Raw genomic sequence first — 7,217 nt, 5'->3', positions numbered from 1 at the left:
CCCTGCTCATGCTCGCTCTCTCTCTCTCTCTCTCTCACTGTCTCTCAAATAAATAAACAAAATTTTTAAAAAAATAAGAAGTGATAGGTTTAGGATTGAACTTCAGTTTTGTTTAGTTTTATACAAATATAGGTATTTATTAACTTTATATCATATTAATCTTTAGCTTCTCAAAACCATTTAAGAGTATCAGAAAATATGAAAACATTAATATATCAATATCATTAGTATTACTTTAATAGCTATTAAATATTCATTAGAGCGTTAAACTTTATTCAGAAAGTTTCAGCATATCAATTTTTGTAGATATACATAATTTTGTTTTTTTCTAAATCTTCATAAGAATGAAACTGGGATGCCTGGGTGGCTCAGTTGGTTAAGCATCTGCCTTTGGCTCAGGTCGTGGTCCCAGGGTCCTGGGATCGAGTCCCGCATCTGCTCCTTGCTCAGTGGGGAGCCTGCTTCTCCCTCTGTCACTCCCCCTGCTTGTGTTCCCTCTCTCTCTGAAAAATAAATAAATAAAATCTTAAAAAAAAACCCATAAGAATGAAACTTAGAAGGCTCTAGTGATTTAAATTATAACACATCTTAAGTATAAATCAATTTTTCTGTTCTTTGAGTGATCTGCCACAATAAATGTAATGTCATGGAGAGCTGGCACTTAGTGTAGTAACTAGGAATTTATCTTTTGAGTGAAGGATTATGTTGAAATGCAAAATGATTGATTTAAAATAGTTTAATTTTATGTGTTTCTTTGATCTAAATATATTACATTCTAAAATTGAGGTTATAACTTCTTTATTTTTATTTTATTTTTTTAAAGATTTATTTGACAGAGAGAGACACAGCGAGAGAGGGAACACAGCATGGGGAGTGGGAGAGGGAGCAGCAGGCTTCTGGTGGAGCAGGGAGCCGGATGTGGGACTTGGTCCTGGGATCATGACCTGAGCCGAAGGCAGACGCTTAATGACTGAGCCACCCAGGAGCCCCAAATCTTTTTTTTTTTTTTTTAAGATTTTTAATTTATTTGTCAGAAAGAGAGAGTGCACGAGAGAAAGCAAGCACAAGCAGGGAGAGTGGCAGAGGGAGAAGCAGGCTCCCCGCTGAGTAAGGAGCCGATGCAGGACTCGATCCCAGGACCCTGGGATCATGACCTGAGCCGAAGGCAGACGCTTAACAACTGAGCCACCCAGGCGCCCCTATTTTTCTTATTTTTAAAAAGTTTTTATTTTAATTCCAGTTAGGTAACATACAGTGTTATAGTAGTTTCAGGTGTACAATATAGTGATCCTATGATTCCATGCATCACCCAGTGCTCATCATGACAAGTGCATTCCTTAATCCCCATCACCTATTTACCCCATTCCCCCACCCACAACCCCTCTGGTAACCATCAGTTTGTTCTCCATAGTTAAGAGTCTGTTTTTTTATTTCTCTCTCTCTCTTTTTTCCCTCTGCTCATTTGTTTCTTAAATTCCACATATGAGTGAAATTATATGGTATTTATCTTTCTCTGACTTATTTCGCTTAGCATTATAGTCTCTAGCTCCATCCATGTTGTTGCAAATGGCAAGATTTCATTCTTTTCTATGGCCAAATAATATTCCACTGTATATATATACATCACATCTTCTTTATCCATTCATCAGTTGATGGACACTTGGGCGGCTTCCATTTCTTGGCTATTGTAAATAATGCGGCTAAAAACATAGGAGTACACATATCCCTTTGAATTAGTGTTCTTTTATTCTTTGGGTAAATACCCAGTAGTGTGATTGCTAGATGGTAGGGTAGTTCTATTTTTAATTTTCTGAGGAACCTCCATACTGTTTTCCAGGGTGGCTGCACCAGTTTACATTCCCACCAATCCTTCAAGAGGGTTCCCCTTTCTCTGCATCCTTGCCAACACCTGTTGTCCCTTGTGTTGTTTTTAGCCATTCTGACAGCTGTGAGGTGATATCTCACTGTAGTTTTGATTTGCATTTCCCTGACGGTAAGTGATGATGAACATCTTTTCATGTGTCTGTTTGCCATCTGTATGTCTTTGGAGAAATGCCTGTTCATGTTTTCTGCCCATTTTTTTTTAAAGATTTTATTTATTTATTTGACAGAGAGAGACAGAGCGAGAGAGGGAACACAAGCAGAGGGGAGTGGGAGAGAGAGAAACAGGCTTCCCGCTGAGCAGGCAGCCCAATGTGGGGCTCGATGACCTGAGCCGAAGGCAGACGCTTAACGACTGAGCCACCCAGGTGCCCCTCCTGCACATTTTTAAATTAGATTATTTGTTTTTTGGGTGTTGAGTTGTATAAGTTCTTTCTATATTTTGGATACTAACCTTTTATCAGATATGTCATTTGCAAATATCTCCTCCCATTCTGTAGGTTGCCTTTTAGTTTTGTTGATTGTTTCCTTCACTGTGCAGAAGCTTTTTATTTTGATGTAGTCTCAATAGTTTATTTTTGCTTTTGTTTCCCTTGCCTCAAGAGACATATCTAGAAAGAGGTTGCTATGGCCAATGTCAAAGAGGTTACTGCCTGTGATCTCTTCTAGGGTTTTTATAGTTTCAGGTCTCACATTTAGGTCTTTAATCCATTTTGAATTTATTTTTGTATATGGTGTAAGAATGTGGTCTAGTTTCATTCTTTTGCATGTTGCTGTCCAGTTTTCTCAACACCATTTGTTGAAGAGACTATCTTTTTCCCATTGCATATTCTTTTCTGCTTTGTTGAAGATTAATTGACTACATAGCTGTGGGTTCATTTCTGGGTTTTCTATTCCATTCCATTGATCTATGTGTCTATTTTTGTGCCAATATCATACTGTTCTGATTCTACAGTTTTAATATAGCTTGAAGTCCAGAATTGTGATGCCTCCAGCTTTTCTTTTCTTTTTCTTTTTTTTTTAAAAAGCTCTTAAAAAAAAGATTTTATTTATTTTTATTTATTTGACACAGAGACAGAGATAGTGAGAGAGAGAGCATAAGCAGGGGGAGCGGCAGGCAGGCAGAGGGAGAGGGAGAAGCAGGCTCTCTGCTGAGCAAGGAGCCCAATGTGGGGCTCGATCCCAGGACCTTGGGATCATGGCCTGAGCCGAAGGCAGCCGCTTAACCGACTGAGCCACCCAGGCGCCCCTGCTTTTCTTTTTCAAGACTGCTTTGGCTATTCAGGGTCTTTCATGGTTCCATTCAAATTTTAGGATTGTTTACTCTAGCTCTGTGAAAAAATGCTGTTGGTATTTTGATAGAGATTGCTTTAAATGTGTAGATTGCTTTGGGTAGATAGACATTTTAACAATATTTGTTTTTCCAACCCATGAGCATACAATGTATTTCCATTTCTTTGTGTTGTCTTCAATTTCTTTCATCAGTGTTTTATAGTTTTCAGAGTACAGGTCTTTCACCTCTTTGGTTAGGTTTATTCCAATGTATCTGATTAATTTTGGTGCAATTGCAAATGGGATTATTAATTTCTCTGCTGCTTCATTGTTGGTGTATATAAATGCAACAGTTTTCTGTACATTGATTTTGTATCCTGTGACTTTACTGAACTTATCAATTCTAGCAGTTTTTTGGTGCAGGCTTTAGAGTTTTCTGTATATAGTGTCATGTCATCTGCAAATAGTGAGTTTTACTTCTTCCTTACTGATTTGGATGCCTTTTATTTCTTTTTTGTTGTCTGATTGCTGTGGCTAGGACTTCCAGTACTGTGTTGAAGAAAGGGGTGAGAGTGGACATCCTTGTCTTGTTCCTGACCTTAGGGGGAAAACTCTCAGTTTTCCTCAATGAGGATGATGTTAGCTATGGGTTATTCGTATATGGCCTTTATTTATTTATTTTTTTTTTAAAGATTTTATTTATTTATTTGACAGTGAGAGATAGTGAGAGAGGGAACACAAGCAGGGGGAGCGGGAGAGAGAGAAGCAGGCTTCCCGCGGAGCAGGGAGCCTGATGCGGGGCTCGATCCCAGGACCCTGGGATCATGACCTGAGCCGAAGGCAGACGCTTAACGACTGAGCCACCCAGGTGCCCCTCGTATATGGCCTTTATTATGTTGAGGTGTATTCCCTATAATAACCCTACTTTGTTGAAGGTTTTTTTTTTTTTATCATGAATGGATGTTGTACTTTGTCAAATGCTTCTTCTGTGTCTATTGAAATGATCATATAGTTCTTATCCTTTCTCTTGTTGATGTGATGTATCACACTGATTGATTTGTGAATATTGAACCACCCTTGTGACCCAGGAATAAATCCTACTTGATCATGGTGAATGATTTTTTTTTAATGTATTGTTGAATCAGTTTACTAGTATCTTATTGAGGATTTTTGCATCTATGTTAATCAGGAATATCAGCCTGTATTTCTCATTTTTAGTGGTGATCTTTATCCAGTTTTGGTATCAGGATAATGCTGGCTCATAGAATGAATTTGGAAGTTTTCCTTCCTGTTCTATTTTCTGGAATAGTTTGAGAAGAATAGGTATTATTCTTCTTTAAATGTTTGGTAAATTCACCTGTGAAGCCATCTGGTCCTGGACTTTTGTGTTTTGAGAGTTTTTTGATTACTGATTCAATTCCTTTCCTGGTTATCAGTTTGTTCAAATTTTCTATTTCTTCCCGCTTCGGTATTAAAAGGTTATATGTTTCTCGGTATTTATCCATTTCTTGTAGGTTGTCTGATTTGTTGGCATATAGTTTTTCATATTCTCTTATGATTGTTTGTATTTCTGTGGTGTTGGTTATTTCACCTCTCTCATTTGTGATTTTATTTATTTGGGTCCTTTCTCTTTTTTTCTTGATAATTCTGGCTTGAGGTTTATCAATTTTATTGATTTTCTTCAAAGAATCAGCTCCTGGTTTCATTGATCTGTTCTATTGTTTTGTTTTGTTTTAGTTTCTATATCATTTATTTCTGCTCTAATCTTTATTTCCTTCCTTCTGTTGGTTTCAGGCTTTGTTTATTCTTTTTCTAGCTCCTTTAGGTGTAAGGTTAGGTTGTTTGAGATTTTCCTTGCTTCTTGAGGTAGGCCTGCATTGCTATAAACTTCCCTCTTAGAACTGCTTTTGCTGCATCCCAAAGGTTTTGCACATTTGTGTTCATTTTCATTTGTTTCCATGTAATTTTTTATTTCTTCTTTTATTTCCTGGTTGACCTATTCATTGTTTAGCATATTATTCAAACTCCATGTATTTGTGGTCTTTCCAGATATTTTCTTGAGGTTGACTTCTAGTTTCACAGCATTGTGGTCAGAAAAGATACATGGTGTGACTTTGATCTTCTTGGACTTGTAGAGGCTTGTTTTGTGAGCTAATATGTGATCTATTCTAGAGAATGTTCCATGTGTACTTGAAAAGAAATGTATTCTGTTTTAGGATGAAATGTTCTTAATATATCTGTGAAATTCATGTGTTCCAGTGTGTCATTCAAAGCCATTGTTTCTTTGCTGATTTTCTGTTTAAATTATCTGTCCATTGATGTAAGTGGGGTGTTAAAGTCCCCTATGATTATTATTTTTTTTTAAGTATTTTTTTTAAAGATTTTATTTTTATTTATTTGAGAGAGAGAGAATGAGAGAGAGCACATGAGAGGGGTTAGGGTCAGAGGGAGAAGCAGACTCCCTGCCGAACAGGGAGCCCGATGCGGGACTCGATCCAGGGACTCCAGGATCATGACCTGAGCCGAAGGCAGTCGCTTAACCAACTGAGCCACCCAGGCGCCCCCCCTATGATTATTGTATTATTATCGATTAGTTCCTTTATGTTTGTTATTAACTGTTTTATATATTTGAGTGGTCCCATGTTGGGTCATAAATATTTATAATTGTGATATAACAATTCTTATTGGATTGTCCCCTTTATTATTATATAGAGTCCTTCTTTGTTCCTTGTTACTATCTTTGTTTTAAAGTCTATTTTGTCTGATGTAAGTATTGCTACTCTGGCTTTCTTTTAACATCAATTTGCATGATGGATGTTTCTCCATCTCCTCTCTTTCAATCTGTAGGTGTCTTTAGGTCTAAAATGAGTCTCTTAAAGACATGTATCATCTGACTCACTGATATGAGGAATTCTTAATCTCAGGAAAGAAACTGAGGGTTGCTGGAGTGGTGGGGGGTGGGAGGGATGGGGTGGCTGGGTGATAGACATTGGGGAGGGTATGTGCTATGGTGAGTGCTGTGAATTGTGTAAGACTGTTGAATCACAGACCTGTACCTCTGAAACAAATAATACATCATATGTTTAAAAAAAGAAGAAGAAGAAGAAGATAGCAGGAGGGGAAGAATGAAGGGGGGGAATCGGAGGGGGAGATGAATCATGAGAGTCTATGGACTCTGGGTTCTAGAGGGGAGGGGGTTGGGGGGATGGGTTAGCCTGGTGATGGGTATTAAAGAGGGCACGTTCTGCATGGAGCACTGGGTGTTATATGCAAACAATGAATCATGGAACACTACATAAAAAACAATGATGTAATGTATGGTGATTAACATAACATAATTTTAAAAATAAATAAATAAATAAAATGAGTCTCTTATAGGCCAAGATGGGTCTTGGGTTTTTATCTATTTCATCACCCTATGTCTTTTGATTGGAGTGTTTAGTCCATTTATATTCAAAATGATTATTTTTTTCAATGTAATTATTGATAAATATGTATTGTCATGTTATTATTTGTTTTGGGGTTGTTTCTGAAGATTTTCTTTGAGCTTTTCTTTTTTTTCTTTTCTGTGCCTCCTGGATCGGGTATTTGTTTCCTTCCCCAGATTAGGGAGGTTTTCAGCTATTATTTCTTCAAATAAATTTTCTGCCCCCTTTTCTCTCTCTTCTTCTGAGACTCCTATAATACGAATGTTATTATGTTTGATGGAGTCACTGAGTTCCCTAAGTCTATTCTTTTGCATAATTCTTTTTTCTCTCTGCCTGATTACTTTCCATTACTCTGTCTCCTTAGGTCACTAATTCGTTCCTTTGCTTCTTCCATCCTGCTGTTCATTCCCTCAATCATGTTTCTCGTTTTGCTTATTGAGACCTCTATCTCTGCTATGGTATTCCTTATCTCTATGTTTAGGGTCTCACTCATGTCTTCCACTCTTTTCTCAAGTACAGTGAGTATCCTTATAGTCATTGCTTTAAATTCTCTATCAGTCATGTTACTTATATCCATTTCATGTAGATCTCTAGCTGTGCCCTTGTCTTGTTCTTTCATTTGGGATAAATTTCCCT

This window comes from Halichoerus grypus, chromosome 8, assembly GCF_964656455.1.
Source record: "Halichoerus grypus chromosome 8, mHalGry1.hap1.1, whole genome shotgun sequence".
Taxonomy (NCBI): Eukaryota; Metazoa; Chordata; class Mammalia; order Carnivora; family Phocidae; genus Halichoerus; species Halichoerus grypus.
This window is presented reverse-complemented; position numbering follows the sequence as displayed.